This window comes from Sus scrofa, chromosome 9 (assembly GCF_000003025.6).
Source record: "Sus scrofa isolate TJ Tabasco breed Duroc chromosome 9, Sscrofa11.1, whole genome shotgun sequence".
NCBI classification, from domain to species: domain Eukaryota; kingdom Metazoa; phylum Chordata; class Mammalia; order Artiodactyla; family Suidae; genus Sus; species Sus scrofa.
This window is the reverse complement of record NC_010451.4, coordinates 46,116,647-46,134,214: the sequence shown is the minus strand read 5'-3', so window position 1 is coordinate 46,134,214 and position 17,568 is coordinate 46,116,647. Positions and strand designations below refer to the sequence as shown.

The window sequence follows — 17,568 nt, the reverse complement described above, 5'->3', positions numbered from 1 at the left end:
CTGTTTTTTTTTTTTTTTTTTTTTTTTTTTTGAAGAAAAAGGGAAAATCCCCACAGCATCAATGCTAGTCAAGCATTTCATCTTCTTTCCTGGCAGTAGTTGTCTCAAATGGGCTTGTGACAGGTTTGAAGGCACCCCTCGCTTCTCCTCCCTGTAGCTCTACCAGCCTCCTGCCAGGGAGGTGCACCTTGTAATCAAAACCACATGGGTAGGGGGCTTCGTGGGGAACTCCACCCAGAAAGGGAAGAGGAGGCGAGCTCTTCCAGGCCCTCTCCTCCAAGCTGCCTCCAAACCGACATCTTTCTCACCACGAGGGCCACCCAGCATCCAGGGTGCCCAGGACTGAAAGTCCCTTGTCCTGGGAAACCCCTCAGTTCCAGGCAGACTGGGACACCCTGCTTGCCTCCATCCTTTTACCCAAACAGGGGCCAGACCCCTTTCCTTCCAGCTCAAGGTCAGAGGAGATAGGTTAGGAGTGTTCAAAGGGAGCAACCCTGAAGGATTACTGGAAGACAAAATGAAATTACCCAAATCACCCAGCGCAAAACATAGTCCCTGAAGAGTCATTTTCTGACTGAAAAAATCGTGAAGGAACTAGGTTTGCATGTAAATTATTAATATCACAGACGACCCAGCTAAACAGACGTTGACATGGGAGGACCCTGAGGCCCAGAGCAGGGGAGAGACCCACAGCCAACCAGCGGCAGGGCCGGGACTTGAACTCAAGCCTCCTGACTCCATATTCAGTGTTTCCTCTGCCCTCCAGGCTGCCACTCTTACAGGCTCACGGAAGCTTTTCCTTTCCCTCCGCTCTGCCCTGCCCGTGGAACCTTACCTTTAAGAAGCTCTTTTGTAGATATCGATCAACTTGCCCTCCAAGCCTCATCTTCGTGCTTTTTCATCCAGGAGAGGTCCGCACTGATACAGAAACCATGCTGCACATGCCAAGGCACCCGCACAGGACGCGCGCCGCTCCTCTGCCCACTTCAGCCTCCATTTCCAGCCAAGCTGCCCTTCGTGGGACCCTGCCTTTCCTAGTGCCCTTCTTCTCCTCTGCCTCCTTAGGCGTCTTCCCCTTTTCTCCCTCTCATCACCCCTAACAGATACATCTTTCTTAGGTTTCAACAACTCAAAGCGTTTCCAGCCTCTTTTTTACTGGCAAGAACTTTCTTTCCACTCTCTGCCTTTAGCAACAGCTGTCAAGGAGGAAGAATTTCGGGACATGGGGCCAGAGCTCTTTGCACTTCTGGTCCTGAAACCTTGAGGAGGAAGCTGCCCTGGTGTTTCCTGCGTACTCTCCATTCTTCCAGCCCCACCCACCCCAACATCCCTGCCCCTCCAACCCACGGATATATATGTATAGATATATAAAACTTAGCTTCTGCTGCTGTGAAAACACTGATCAAGAAGCGATACAGTATAGAAAGTCATGGAGAAATTGGACGGGAGCTTGGAAGATAAACCCTTCCATCCTCGTTCCCCCTCCCCCAACCCCAGCAAATGCAAGATTGTTGTTGCTCGCATTCTTGTTGCTACATCCTCATCTGATGGTCACCCAGTATTAGTCAAGCATCACCAAGACTAAAGCTTGTTTCTGGCAGGAGATCGTGTATTCACGCAGGATGACTTAATCCACCTGTTCTTTGACCTCTGGGTGATTTCAGTTAATGGTCTACATATAATCTGACCAGACAAAATATGGGAAGATAGGAGTTTCCTTGTTCAAGGTTCCATCCTTATAAAACTACAATGAAAATGGTCTTTCCTACGGGCTCCCATTCTCCTTGACAGCAGGCCTAACAAAATTTCATTTCGATGGTTCTAGTCTGTCCCCTCAGGCTATCAAGGACAAGTTTCGGGATCCTGACTCAGTCCTCTGTTGACATGAGGCCAACTTAGAGAAGCCTGCTCCCCTTGGGTCTATCCAAGCCCTGCTGGAAAACATTGACAGAACAGTGCCAAAGACAGAACCCTGCTTCATGCCATTAGAGATCTACTATTCTCCAAGGTCAGGGAAAATTTCATGGAAGAAGGAGGACATGAGCTGGACAATGAAGGTTTGGGTAGCCTGACCAGATGTGCCTGGAGGCAAGGGTGCAAGGTAGGGGGCGTGGGAGACAGCGAGGACTGAATGACAAAATATGTGGAAAGAATTACTCAAGATATGGTGGGTGTGGTTTTGGTGGTGATGCTGCTGCCGATGTTGGGGGGCACAGCAGAAGGAAGAAGGAGGTGGCTGGAGTAGGCACTGAGGAATTGCTCTCGTGGCCTTCTCCTCTCTTATTCTTCCCACGGTTTTCCATTCCTCCTGATGTGCTGCAGGCCCAGAGAGGTGGTTGGGAGGAGGCTCGGGTGTGGCAGCAGGCTACAGCTATGGTTGCAGCTATGACACCATGGGCAGCGAGGCATCTGCTGGCTTCTCAGTAGCTGACCTGGGCATATTATGGAGAAGAGAGACCTGTGACTGTCACCTGAACGCCTTTCCAGTCCCTCAACTTCCTGGTGCTTCTTCCACTGTGGACCCATTCGGACAGCCCTTCCTGTCTCTGTAGAGGCTGGGATACACTGTAGGTTCCTAGGGCCCACTGGTCACACCAGCACTGACATTTCATGGTCAACTGGATTCGCCCTAAATAGGTAAATGCTTTCTGAGTTCTAAGGTTGCCTCAGAAGGTTCAGAGACTAATTAATTGCCTCTGGTAGAAGAGATGACCTTATGATCGTCAAACCCACAAAGCTAGGCAAGTCCCCCAGAGCAGAGAGGGCAACTCCTAGCCCAGGACTTGACTTGTGCTTTTTGGCTGCACCCAAGTCACGTGGAAGTTCTCAGGCCAGGAACTGAACCCGTGACACGGCAGCAACTGCAGCCACCGCAGGGACAATGTTGGATCCTTAACCAGCTGTGCTGCAACAGAATACCCCCTTGAATTTAAAAAAGAGATGGGAGTTCTCATCGTGGCTCAGTGGTTAACGAATCCAACTAGGAACCATGAGGTTGTGGGTTCGGTCCCTGGCCTTGCTCAGTGGGTTAAGGATCCGCCATTGCCGTGAGCTGTGGCGTAGGTTGCAGACACAGCTCAGATCACACATTGCTGTGGCTGTGGCTGTGGCATTGACTGGCGGCTATAGCTCCGATTAGACCCCTAGACTGTGAACCGCTATATGCGGAGGGTATGGCCCTAGAAAAGACAAAAACATAAAATTAAAAAAAAAAAAAAGAAGAGATGGCAGGGGTTCCGTCTGTGTGTGACAGTCAGATGAGGGTGTCACTTCCGGATAAGGCCGCCCAAATGTTATTTCAATGTGCAACTTATTTATATTTCTTTTTGTGGGGTCACAATCCCCACCCACGGGCAGCCTACCCGAGGCAGAATTGTTTTCCAGGCTTCTCATCAAAGTGAACGCTGGGGAGTTCCTGCTGTGGTGCAACGGGATAGGTGGCATCTCTGAAGCGCTAGGATGCAGGTTCGATCCGTGGCCTGGCCTGGCGCAGAGGGTTAAAGGTTTTGGTGTTGCCGCAGCTGCGGTGTAGGTCACAACTGCAGCTTGGATATGTTCCCTGGCCCAGGAACTCCATACGCAGTGGGGAGGCCAAAGAAAGGAAAAAATGAACCCTGGCAAGAGTAGACTTGTGTTTGCCTCAGACAAGAAGGCAGATTAGTATCAGCTCAGGTGGATTTTCTCAGTAATCTTGCTTCACGGTTCACGGATTAATTGTTTCTCTTTATTTCGGATACTAGATACAATTATTTGTCTTGGAGTTCATTTCCAAGCTTATTTTAATTTTTCTACAGTTCCACAGAAAAATCAAGTTGTTCTGCAGAGCATTTGGGGGACAGAGAATGGGCTGGGGTCTTCCCCCTCTATTCTTTCTTACCCTGGGGGGCTCGCTCTCTCGAACCTGGACAGAGATCTTAGTTTCTTCTGCCTCTGGGTCTTTTCCAACTGTTCAGAACAGAGCTCCCACCTAGCGAGTCAGCCTGAGGAAGTGTTGGGTGTCTCTCTGGGCTAGGAGAATAACAATAACATTTGTACAGCATTTACCAATCTGCAAAGCTGCCGAATTTTATATTTCCTTGTACTTAATGTCACACTTTTTTCTACCCAATCCTCAAAACCTTGGGTGATGGGTGATGCCCACACCTTGTGCAGGGGTATTGGTGCCACCATGGCTGTGTTTTGGGGAGATGAGGACATAGGGTTCAGTTCTTCCCTCCTGATTTCAGGGAGAGTTGTGGGCAGAGCCAGAGCCTGGAGCCAGCCCCGTGGACACCAGACCCGCGGGGGTGGTCTCACCACCAGACCACACAACCCTCTCAGAGACTCAGTTTTGCAAAGGACAGTCACTTACCTGGCTCTCTGGGGGAAAACTCTGCCTAAAGCCTTTATGGGCTGTTTATCGGGCTCTTACTATGTGCCATGGCCTGTGCTAAGCTCTCACACACATCACTTCCTTTCATCCTCTGAACGGTCTTTACATGTTAGGTATTTTTATCACATTATCACACACATGGAAACTGAGCTTCAGGCAGTAGTGGGAAGGAGTTGTGAATGTTAACATCTCGCTCAGGCACCAGTGACCCAAAAGCACAATACAAATCAACACAGGAAGTGGGGTGGTAAAGCTTCTCAGTGCCGGAGCCAGCACCCACGCACAGCTCCTCTCTCATTAGGTAACAGGTAGGAGTCCTGCGGGGAGGAAATGAGCTGCAGGTGCTGGGTAGGCGCATCAAGGGTGTCTCAAGGTTATAGGGGCCGAGAGCGTGTCTGGGAACCCCCAGCCCTGAGGCGGGCTGTGGGACCAGGTTTAGAGGGTAGACAGGTGTCTGGGTCAGGTGCTTGCATGCTGAGTGCTGCTGAGCCTCCACCAGAGGAGCAATATGAAACTCAGGGCAGTGGGATTCAGGCCCTGTCCCAGGAGCACTTCGTCCAGCAGAGAAGGCAGAAGAGACCCACGTACACAAGTCTGCACCCTCATATACACATGTACCTTGAGACCGTTTTCAAAGCAACGTACATGAATGTACTGTATCAGTGGCCCCAGTGAGGGCCGAGTCCAGCATCGTGGAAGACGCACAGAAGAAGCATGTACCCCGAGTTCCTTCACCATCAGTCCCGGGTGTGAATGTGCCATGTAAACTGTGGGGTTTTCTATCGAAAGGCCTGGGCTGGAGGCCTGGCATTCCTATTTTCCAACGAGGCTGCGTTTAGACCCCTGCCTAGATATTCCAAGACACATCAAACCCGAATGCCAAACAGGGTGTCCCTAGGAAAGCGGTTTTCAAACATTAGGCCTCAGCATCATCTGGCAGGCTTGTTAAACAGGAGGCTGCCCCTCACTCAGGGTTTCTGATTCTGGAGGTCTGGGGGAGGACTTGATCATTCAAATTCCCAACAAGTGACCCAGTGATGCTGATGGTGCTGGCCTGGGAACCACACTTTGGGACCCACTGCCCTAGGCTTCCGAGGATTGGTCTGTGGAGCTGGTGGGCCTGACGTAGCCCAACCCACCCAGCACTGCTCTCAGGGTCTTCACACAAATGCCGCCAGAGCTGAGGCTTCTCTAGAATAACTGATTGCACCTCACACGACAGGCACCACAACCCACAGCTGGTTTCCCCCAAGAACAACAGCTTCCTGGGACCCCACGCTGGCCCTTAGGTCATGCCCTCCAGATCCAGCTGGCTCCCATCTCTGGCCCCTCTCTCCGTCTCCGCCTCTGCGCTAATTGGTGAAGCTAAAGCTCTGCTGGTTAACCTTCAGCACGCTGTGGTGACCCAGTCACTTTGACGCTTGCCTGTGGTAAAAAATACATCTTATGCCACAACCTCTTTGGCATGTGCTTATTCTTTACCTATGCTTACTATGTGCGATACACTTGTATTTTCTACCCTCCTTCCTTCCTCCCTTCCTCCTTCTGGATCTCTGCCTCTGTCTCTTTTTTTTTTTTTTGGCCACACCTGAGGCATATGGAGGTTCCCAGTTTAGGGGTCGAATGAGAGCTGCAGCTGCCGGCCTACGCCACAGCCACAGCAAGGCTGGATCCTTAACCTGCTGAGCGAGGCCAGGGATTGAACCCACATACTCATGGATATTAGTTGGATTCATTTCTGCTGTGCCACAACAGGAACTCCCCAGCCTCTTTTATTTATGAGAAAACCAAGGCTCAGCTGGTTTGTGAATTGCATGAGTTTATCCAGTGAGAAAGCAAGCCCAGCCACTTCTTCTGACTCCGTAACCAGTGCTCTGCCCTCCAAGATGCAAAGAGGTGAACTGGCCCCCGGTTGGGGCAGTTAGCCTGCTGGCTCTAGAGGAGATATGAAGTGGTGAACAGTTCATCTCCCCCACGTCCATGCCCCCAGAGGCTCGAGCAAGGAACTGTGGTAGGTGAGGGGGTAGGTGAGGGGCCTGGACTTGGATGGCTCAGAGTGGGGCAGGCAGGACAGAGCAATCTTGAAAGGCTGAGGCAGGAAACGGCGGAGCAGGACTAGGAGCCGGCGTTGTCAAAAGCATCCGCATCGCACCGTCTCCATCTCCGTCTCCGGCAGTGAAAGTGAATTGGGCGCAAGACAGAGATGATGGGCCAGCGAAACTCACCACCGCATTCCCCTCTGTGACTGGGGACCCAGTGAGGCAGGCCCACCTGCCATATCAGCACCTTGATCTCGGAGCTCATCAGAGAGAGGTTTCCAAATGACTTGTCTCTGCTGCCCCAGGAAGGAAGCCTTCTGGGCTGCAGCGTGGGGGCTGCTGGGTGTGGGCCAGACACTTGAAAGGGAGTAAATGATGACACAGCAGTGGGGGAGAGGGCTGCTGATACTGTGGTTCCAGCTCTGGAGAGGAGGCCCGCAGAGGCCAAGATAAAGCAGCCACCTGGCCTTACCCACCAGAGGGGGTCGTTGAAAAATCCCCATAAAGGCTCCTGTGAGCAAGAAAACAAGCATCAGATACTGTAAGTTGGCATTTTTGGTCCTTGTAATCTGGCCCAAATATACTCTTTTCAAAGATTTATAGAATGTCCACTGTCTATTTCTTCCTTTTTCTTCTTTTCTTTTCTTTCTTTCTTTTTTCTTTTTTTTGGCTGCAGCTGTGGCATATGGAAGTTCCCAGGACAGGGATCCAACCCGTGCCACAGCAGTGACAACACCAGATCCTTAACCCACTGAGCCACCAGGGAACTCCCTCCACTGTCCATTTCTAAACCACCATCCTGCTGCTCCCCTTCAGGGGCCTCCTTCGCCAACCACACAGACTCCTATAATTTTCCTCCATCCTCTCTCCACCTCTTTCTGTCTCCACCTTTCGCTTAAGGTGTTTCCTGAATCGTAGCAGCTCTTCCCCCACATCTCTGCTGGACCCAAACCTGAATATCCTCAAGGTTTATCTCAGTGCCCCTCCTCCACAAGGATTCTCCTAAATCAGAATACTGTGTGGCCTCCCTTGAACTTGATCTCACACTTTACCTACATGTGTTCCTTTTCTGCCTGGCATTGTAGTTATTTCCATACTGGGCTCTCCTATGAGCCTTTGGTGACCAAGTCATTTATGATTCATTTCCTCCCTCTCCCCAAGACCTTTGCACCTAGTAGGTATTCAGTAATTACCTTTGACAACTCCTTCACTGAATGAATGAATGAATGAAGAGGGAAAGAGAGGGGGGCCAGTGGAGGAGAGGTGGGAAGTCTGGGCAGGGCCTAGCGGGTTGGCTTTCCGAGAACTGGGCCTGCGGTGGTTAACCTGGGACCACAGTGAGGTCAGGAGAAAGAACACGGGCTTTGAATCTCAGTCATCAGTAGCTGTGTGACCTTGGGAAAGTCTGTCTTCTCCCTCATGTGTAAGTGCTCTAACACCTACCTCAAAAGATTATTGTGAAGATCAATATATGATTAATATACAAAAAACCCAGTACCCAATAAGGGCTCAATAATGTTGTTGACCAGTTATCCAAGTAAGAGTGATTTTTTTCAGCTGCTTCTTTTAGGTGGGGTGGGGTAGGGTGGCCATTTGCCTGACTCCTATTTGTCATAGAGACACTTGCACCCTTGACCTACTAGATTGTGTCCCAGCACAGTGCCAGGCACACACGGTGGAGTCAGCAGTCCACAGAGGTCTGATGAATGATGGATGAACCTATGCATGGTACCTGAGTTGGTAGCCGCTGGAATCTAAAATCCTCCTGGAAACTAAGGGAACATAAACTGTCAGTGTTACTGTTGTTCTGCTTCAGGCAGAGGAACTCTTGTCCTCTGGGTGGTTGGTCCAGCCTCAAGATCCTCCAGGGCCCCTGGCTGGACACTGAGGGGGAGGCTGTTAGACGCAGAGGTGGGACAGAGACTCAGCTTGTCCACGAGGGTAATCACCCTTCGCTTGACAGCTGACCCAGAAACGAAACAGAGTTTTTCACCCTTGTCAGGCCTGGGGTGCGGAAGAGAAAGCCACAAATCACTGAGTCTTACGAACCAGCCCAGTGCCCAGAAAATGGGCATTGGCTAAGGCCGTACGGCCATGGAACTCACTGGGAGGCTGAACCCTGGTTGGCTGCAAAAAGAAGGCTCCTTGGGCTGGGCAGTGGGAAAAAAGAGTGGCTGGGGAGGGCCTGGGCATAGGGTAGCAGGAGCCCAAACTTGCTTTGACAACTTCCATGCACACTATTCCTTCTGTGAGAAGAGCAGTGTTTGGGACACCTTCTGGAAGATTCTCGGACCAGCAGCACAAAAAGCAGACGAAGGGCCCCTTTCGGTAATCTGAGGCGACCGCTCTGGGAGGTGGCATGTGTGAGCGCACCCTGGAGAGAAACCAGCCTCACTGCTGCTCCGAGGTCGCTGAGCTGCAGAAATTCATGGTTGGAGGACCCTTGTGAAACTGTGCAACTCAGATTGGGACTTGAACCCAATCACACCTCAGATGGGGCTTGAATCCAGCCAAAAACTGAGATCGGGACTTGAACATACACGCTGAGACTCAAATCCACTGTCTCATTTATTATTTTTTTGGCCACACCTGGGTCATGTGGAATTTCCAGGGCCAAGGATCCAACCCTCACCACAGAATGACAATGCTTGATTATTTTTTTGTCTTTTTGCCATTTCTTGGGCTGCTCCCACAGCATATGGAGGTTCCCAGGCTAGGGGTCCAATCGGAGCTGCAGCTGCCAGCCTACGCCAGAGCCAGAGCAACACAGGATCTGAGCCGGGTCTTTGATCTACACCACAGCTCACGGCAACGCCAGATCGTCAACCCACAGCCTCGTGGTTCCTAGTTGGATTTGCTAACCACTGCGCCATGACGGGAACTCCGACAATGCTTGATTATTAACCTACTGAGCCACCGGGGAACTCCTCCCTGTCTTTTTTTTTTTTTTTTTTTTTTTTTTTTTTTTTTTGCTTTTTAGGGCTGAATCTGTGGCATATGGAAGTTCCCAGGCTAGGGGTTGAATCAGAGCTACAGCTGCTGGCCTACACCAACAGCCAGATTCAAGCCTCATCTGCGACCTACACCACAGCTCATTGCAATGCTGGATCCTTAGCCCACCGAGCGGGCCAGGGATTGAACCCTTGTCCTCATGGATACTAGTTAGGTTCATTACTGCTGAACCACCACAGGAACTCCTTCTCCACTCTCTTTTATTTTTTATTTTATTTTATTTTTTTTGCTTTTGTCTTTTTAGGGCCGCACCTGTGGCACATGGAGATTCCCAAGCTAGGGGTCTAATCAGAGCTGTAGCTGCTGGCCTACACCGCAGCCACAGCAATGCCAGATCCGAGCTGCATCTGCAACCTACACCACAGTTCACGGCAATGCTGGATCCTTAACCCACTGAGCGATGCCAGGGATCCAACCCTCAACCTCATGGTTCCTAGTCAGATTCGTTTCCACTGTGCCACGACAGGAACTCGTCCACTCTCTTTTGATTGATATCACACACCTGGTCTCAGGACTTAATGACGCTCAGGTTCTTTATGTCTCAGCACAGAAGGAATTCAGTGAGAGGCAAAGTAATAGGTAAGAAGTGGATTTATTTAGAAAGATACCCAGGAGTTCCTGTTGTCATGCGGTGGGTTAAGAGTCCAACCACATTGGCTTGAGTCACTGCAGAGGCATGGATTCAGTCCCCAGCCCAGCACAGTGGATTAAAGGATCTGGCATCTTGGCAGCTGCAGGTGCAGCTCAGATTAAATCCCTGGCCCAGAACTTCCATATGCTGTGGGTGCAGCAATAAAATTTTAAAAAGATACACATCTTATAGACAGAATGCAGTCTGACTCAGAAAGTAGAGTGGCCCTGGAGTTCCCGTTGTGGGGCAGCAGAAATGAATCCCACTAGTATCCATAAGGATGTGGGTTCGATTCCTGCCCTCGGTCAGTGGGTTGGGGATCCCATGTTCCTGTGGCTCTGGCTGTGGCTGGCAGCTGTGGCTCGGATTCGACCCCTAGCCTGGGAACTCCAATATGCAGTGGCTGTGCCCCTAAAAAGCAAAAAAAAAAAAAAGCCAAAAAAAAGTAGAGTGGCCCTGATATATGGGGTGTTTAGTTTTCGGGCTAGGTAATTTCATAGGTTGACAAGTGGGAGGATTATCCCAACTATTTTGGAAAAGGGGCGGAGATCTCCAGGAACTGGGCCCCAGCCCACTTTCTGGCCTTTCTGGTCAGCCTTAGGACTGTCATGGCGCCTGTGGGCGTGTCGTTGAGATGCTGATGGTGGAGTTCCCGACGTGGCTCAGTGGTTAACGAATCTGACTAGGAACCATGGGGGTTGTGAGTTGGATCACTGGCCTTGCTCAGTGGGTTAAGGATCTGGCGTTGCCGTATGGTAGGTTGCAGACGCGGCTCGGATCCCGCGTTGCTGTGGCTCTGGTGTAGGCCGGCGGCTAAAGCTCCGGTTAGACCCCTAGCCTGGAAACCTCCATATGCCCCGGGAAGCGGCTCTAGAAAAGGCCAAAAAAAAAAAAAAAAAAGAAAAAGAAAAAAAGATGCTGCTGGTTTACAATGAGCCTGTAATTAGGCTCAAGTCGAATCTTCCGCCATCTTGGGCCTGATTGTTCAAACCAGTTTGTGTCATATCTTCATTGCGTCGTCTTTTTAAAGGTGATGCTCTGTCCCCTTTCCTCCTCTCTAACTTGGGACTCTCCCCAGTCTTCTTCCTCAGGGTAGACTAAATCTGTGTGGACCCTGCTTCTGAGGGCCCATCAATTCTCTTCTCCTTGTGCTGTGGGTCTTTGAGGGGAGGGTTTTAAAGCCCTGCTGGAGGCAGGGAGACGGAAGAGGGTGTTCTTACCTACCCACCCCCAAACTGCCTGAGGACTTTGGGGTGAGTCACTGGGAGCCACATCCTCGGGGGCAGGGGTGCTCTCCAGGTCTCTCTCCAGCCCCAATATCCATATTTAAGAAAAGCCTTCCGGAGCCCAGCAGGGGAAGGAAGGGGAATTTTGTGGCTTTATGGAGCCTCTCCTTACAGACCAGTGTTTTTTTCTTTTTTTTTCCTAAAGAGGCTTCTTCTAGGCTTTTTTTTTTTTCTTTTTAGCGGCCCTTGTAGCATGTGGAAGTTCTCAGGCTAGGGATCAAACCGGAGACACAGCAATGACCAGAGCCACAGCAGTGACAGCACTGAATTCTTAACCTGTTAGGCCACCAGGGAATTTGTAGGCTTATTTTTTATTTTTATTTTTTAATTTTTTTTGTCTATTTAGAGCCGTTCACAGGCTAGGGGTCCAGTCGGAGCTATAGCTGCCGGCCTTCACCAGAGCCACAGCAACTCGGGATCCAAGCCGACCTACATATACTGCAGCTCACGGCAATGCTGGATCCTTAACCCACTTATCGAGGCCAGGGATGGAACCCGCAACCTCATGGCTCCTAGTCGGATTCATTTCCACTGCACCACAACGGGAATTCCTAAGCTTATTTTTTAAGAAGTCTGATGACACAATATAAAAATGTTATTTTTGTAAATGATTTAAACGTTACGGAAAAAGTTGATACGTCAATACCAACAATGTGTTCCTTCTCTCCAGGGAAAACCACAGCGGCAAGGTCAGTGTCCATCTCTCCAAAACTGTTCCAGAAAAGGTAAGGTTTTGCTTTGCTTCATTTTTCTGCAAAAGATGTCATGTTGCTTCTATTTCAATAAGTCAAATTCTTTTTAGAGGCAACATAACATGTAATTGGAAAATAGCAGGAAAAATCCATCATAATATTACAGTGAGAACTAATGCAACTTTTGTGCACCATCTTTTTTCTTATACACATCATATAAATTTGTAATCATAATATCTGTGTAATTTTGTAGCTGACCTTTTCATTTAGCACACTCTCAAACATTGTTTGGAAGTTTTTAGCATGAAATGTCAATGCTTAAAATTGTTCTTTTTCCGGAGTTCCCGTTGTGGCGCAGTAGAAACAAATCCGACTAGGAACCATGAAGTTGCGGGTTTGATCCCTGGCCTCGCTCAGTGGGCTAAGAATCTGGCGTTGTGGTGAGCTATGGTGTAGATTGCAGATGCGGCTCAGATCTGGTGTGGCTGTGGCGTAGCGGCCTCAGCTCCGATTCGACCCTTAGCTTGGGAACCTCCATATGCTGTGGGTGCAGCCCTAAAAAGACAAAAAAAAAAAGAAAAGAAAAGAAAATTGTTCTTTTCCTGACTCTGTTTCCAAAATGATAAAAGAACAATGAATAAATATTAATTAAATCATTCAACAATTATTATCAGGAATGCCAGGTTTTGTTCTAGGCTCCAAGGACGTAGCAGTGAGAAAAACGGACAAAGATCTCTGTCCTCCAGTCTTCACAGAGCTTACTTTCTAAAGGGAAAAGACAAATAAAAAGCAAAATAAATAAGAAAATTAGATGGGGAGTTCCCGTTGTGGCGCAGTGGTTAACGAACCCGACTAGGAACCATGAGGTTGCGGGTTTGGTCCCTGCCCTTGCTCAGTGGGTTAACGATCTGGCGTTGCCGTGAGCTGTGGTGTAGGTTGCAGACGCGGCTCGGATCCCACGTTGCTGTGGCTCTGGCGTAGGCCGGTGGCTACAACTCCGATTGGACCCCTGGCCTGGGAACCTCCATATGCCGTGGGAGCGGCCCAAGAAATAGCAAAAAGACAAAAAAAAAAAAAAAAAAAAAAAAAGAAAATTAGATGGCCTATTAGATAAAATAGTATATAAGAAGGGTATATATGCTATTAAAAAAGGTAAAGCAGGAAAGGAGAACAAGAGGGGCTGGAGCTGTCAGGAAATACCTAACATTTAGAAGGGGTCCTTTGGGTGAAGATATGAAGGTTACAAGAGTGAGCCAAGAGGATAAATTGGGATAAAAATGTTCCAGGCCTCAGCTAGCAAGCACAAAGATTTTGAGGTGTGGGAATGCTGGTCTGACTACAGCAAAGTGGTAGTGTTGGGTAAAGAAGATGACAGGAGTTCCTGTCGTGGCGCAGTGGTTAATGAATCTGACTAGGAAACATGAGGTTGCAGGTTCGTATCCCTGGCCTCGATCAGTGGGTTAAGGATCCGGTGTTACTGTGAGCTGTGGTGTAGGTCGCAGATGCAGCTCAGATCCTGTGTTGCTGTGGCTACAGCTCCGATTAGACCCCTAGCCTGGGAACTTCCATATGCCGCGGGAGCGGCCCTAGAAAAGACAAAAAAAAAAAAAAAAAAGACAAAAAGAAGATGACAGCAGAGATGGTGGTACCAAATTGTATAAGGCCTCAGAGACCCTGTAAAGATTTTGGATTTTATTCTAAAATGGGAAGTACTGGAGGGGAGGGTTTGCAGCGATGAACGTAGGTTCGCTCTGGATGCTGCATTAAGAATAGACTAGAGGGGAATAAAAATGGAAGCAGGGAGATCAAGAAGCTATTTTACTAGTCCAGGTAAGGGGTGATGGTGACATGAACCAGTATCGTTAAAATGAACTTGGTGAGAAGTGATCAGATTCTAGGTGTATTTTGAAGGTGGGGCCAACATCATTGGCTAATGGATGACACCAAGGACTTTGGCCTGAGCAGCTAGGATAGAATTGCCATTAACTAAGAGAAAACTTTGGGCAGAGCAGGTTTAGGGAGGGAAATGGGGCGTGTTATTTTGCAGTACGTTAGGTTTACGGTGTCTATTAGACATCCAAGAGGAGTTGTCCATCAAGCAATTAGATATTCAAATGTAGAGATCAGACAAGAGGAGCTTTCAAGATGTAAATTTGGCACAAGTCAGATGGTGTTTAAAGCTAGGTGAGTGTAGGCAGAGAATAGATGAAGAATTGTGGCCTAAGGCACAAAGTTCAGCGGTTAGGGAAAGGCAATCGTTTAGTCTTCATGACAACCTTCTGAGGAAATTAGTATTGTCATCATTTTACAAGTGATGAAATTCAGGCATGAAGAGGTTAAACAACTTGCCAAAAGTCACAGAGGCAATAAACAGCAGAACTGGGATTTGACCCAGCCAGTCTGGTTCCAAGTATTATATACATTTAACCTCTGGGTTTACAGGTGGGTTCTGCTAATGATCGCAAGTTACAGGTGGGAAAACAGTCTTAGGCTAAGTAATTTGTTAATACTGGTGGCAGAGCAGGAATAGGAACTCTCTCACTGACGCTGCTTTGAGAGATCGCAGCTTGTTTAATCACCCTCCCATGTGATCTGCACAATCTTTTAGGAGATGGGGAGAAAGCCTTCTGCGTCTCTCAAATCACTGCCCTTAAACTGCCTTTCCTACTCACAAGCCTTTTCTTTTTTTTGTCTTTTTTTGGCCATTTCTTGGGCTGCTCCTGCGGCATATGGAGGTTCCCAGGCTAGGGGTCCAATCGGAGCTGTAGCCACCGGCCAACGCCAGAGCCACAGCAACGAGGGATCTGTGCCGCGTCTGCAACCTACACCACAGCTCACGGCAACGCCAGATCGTTAACCCACTGAGCAAGGGCAGGGACTGAACCCGCAATCTCATGGTTCCTAGTCGGATTCGTTAACCACTGCGCCACGATGGGAACTCCTCACAAGCCTTTTCTGACTTGTCACTGTGCTTGGAAAAATGAAATGCCGGTCAGCTACCAAGAAGGCAGCTTCATTCCCTGCCACCCTTCCCCTCCTGCTTCCTGGTCAGAAAGCCTATGACTGGACTTGGTTCCTGACTTCTGAAGCTCAGGGCTTAAGGTAGTCCCATGGGAATGGTTCTGTGTGGCCGTCAGCAAATTACTTTCCTTTCCAGTTTCCTATTCAGTAAAACAAGGGGATTGGATCAGCACAGCGGTTCCCAAGCTGGCTACATACCTGATTCACCCACCTGGGGATTATTCAGAGCCTATAGCGCTCACAAATGACCTATTGAATGAGACTCTTCAGCGCTGAGGCCCAGGCACGTAGGGTGGTTCCTTGTTAGTTCATCCTGGATGAGATGATCCTGAGGGCCTCAGCTCTGTGTGCTGTGGTCCTGGGGCCTCCCTCATCTTGGACTGTGCTTCTCTGATGTAGCTCAGGACCCAAAACAAGGTGGAACTCTTGAGTACAGGGCAGGGAACCTGAGTTCTCATTCCAGCCAGGCCCGTAACTCAGCCCCAACAGATTGCTTCCTCTCTCTGGACCTCAGTTTCCCCATCAGCAAGAAGAGTTTATTGGAGGGGGTGGTTCCATAGATTCAGCCACCCATCAAGTATTTATTGAGCACCTGCTTGACTCTCTGTCGAGCCCTGCCATTCACTGGGTTCACTGAGTCTAAATCACGCAGAAGGGTAAAATCATAAGGGGTGGGGGGCACTACTGCCAGGAAACCAGTTGCCGAGATTTCCAGGCATGGATGCCACAGGCCCTTTTTTAGCACAAGTGCCATGAACCCCTTTCCCCAAATATTCTTCTTGGCCCTGGCAGCTCCAGCTGGTCTCCCAGCAAACCTGCTGGGCCCAGGAAGGGAATGGTATGCAAAACTGGTTAAATAAAGTCATTAGCTTTTCTTGGAGTTCCTGTCATGGCTCAGTGGTTAATGGACCCGACTAGTATCCATGAGGATGTGGATTTGATCCCTGGCCTCACTCAGTGGGTTAAGGATCCGGTGTTGCTGTGAGCTGTGGTGTAGGTCCCACCTGCGGCTCGGATCCCAAGTTGCTGTGGCGTAGGCTGGCAGCTAGAGTTCTGATTCAGCCCCTAGCCTGGGAACCTCTATATGCTGCAGGTGTGGCTCTAAAAAAAAGACAAAAGACAAAAAAATGTCATTAGCTTTTCTAGATAATCACAGTAACCAATTTTAAAATGGACTAAATGAATCCATTCAAAATGGCACAACTGCAACCAAAGTAGCATCACCTGAGAACTTGCTAGAAATGCAGAATCCTAGGCTCTGCCCTGGGACTGCTGACTCAGAGTCTGCTTTTTAAGAGGATTCCCAGGTGATGGTAGACACATCAAAGTTTGAGAAGCACTAAACTAAAAATAAAATTGCTTCAACAAACCCCTTGCCAAGAAATGTGTGTGAGACCTGCAAGAGGACAAGGCCGTGACTTCCCCGAGAGACAGCACATAGCACATTCCTAGATGGGGCAACTCAGTGGTGTGAAGATGTCTATTCTTACCAGCATGGTATGAGTCAAGGTGATTTGTAAAGTTAATCTGAAAGAATAAGTGGACAGGAATAGCTTCTTTTGTTTTGTTTTGTTTGGCTGGCATATAGAAGCTCCCTGGCCAGGGATTGAACCTGGGCCATAGTAGCAACCTAAGCTGCTGCAGAGACAATGCTGGATCCTTAACCCGCTGCACCCCAGGAGAGCTCCTGTTTTTATTTTTTAAAAGAAAATAAAAATAGGAGTTCCTGTCTTGGCGCAGCAGAAACAAATCCGACTAAGAACCATGAAGTTGCTGGTTTGATCCCTGGCCTTGCTCAGTGGGTTAAGGATCTGGCATTGCTCTGAGCTGTGGTGTAGGTCGCAGATGCGGCTTGGATCTCGCATGGCTGTGACTGTGGTATAGGCTGGCAGCTGTAGCTTCGATTAGACCCCTAGCCTGGGAACCTCCATGTGCCGCGGGCATGGCCCTAAAAAGACAAAAAGACTAAATAAATAAATAAATAAATAATAAATAAATAAATAAAATAAAAATAATAAGATGGGATTTTTCCCTATTAGAACTATCTGACCGCAATGGTGATAGGTAAGATTTCAGGTTTTGGAGGCATCAGACCTGGGTTTGAATCTGGCTCCACCACTGCCTGGACATGTTTGTCACTGTTGTAGAATGCTGTCCCTCCAAAACTCAGGTGTTGAAGTCTTAACCCCCCTTTCCCATGTGACTGTACTTAGAAAGATCTCTCCCTCCCTGCCCACCCCCACTCCATGCCTAAGCACAAAGGAAAGGTCACAAGAGAACCCACGGAGAAAGAGGCCATTAGCAAGCCAGGGGGAGAGCCCTCACTAGAAACCAAACCTAGCTGGAACCTTGATCTTGGACTTTCCAGCCTCTAGAACTGTGAGAAAATAAATTTCTGTTGCTTAAGTCATAGGATCTGCAGTATTTGTAGCAGCAGCCTGAATAGACTAATATAGGCACCTTGGGCAAGATTCCTAACCTCTGATAGTCTCAGTTTGCTCTTCCAGGAGGGTGG

General features: G+C 49.0%; 1 long non-coding RNA gene across 1 annotated transcript in view; it reads left to right on the top strand.

The window, feature by feature from the left end:
* The window catches only part of LOC110255440, a 36,693-nt gene continuing 19,138 nt past the window's right edge, over window positions 14–17,568 (top strand). The window contains exons 1-2 of the long non-coding RNA XR_002335670.1: window positions 14–6,952; window positions 12,011–12,065. This is a non-coding gene — a long non-coding RNA (uncharacterized LOC110255440). The remainder of the gene's footprint in view (window positions 6,953–12,010; window positions 12,066–17,568) is intronic.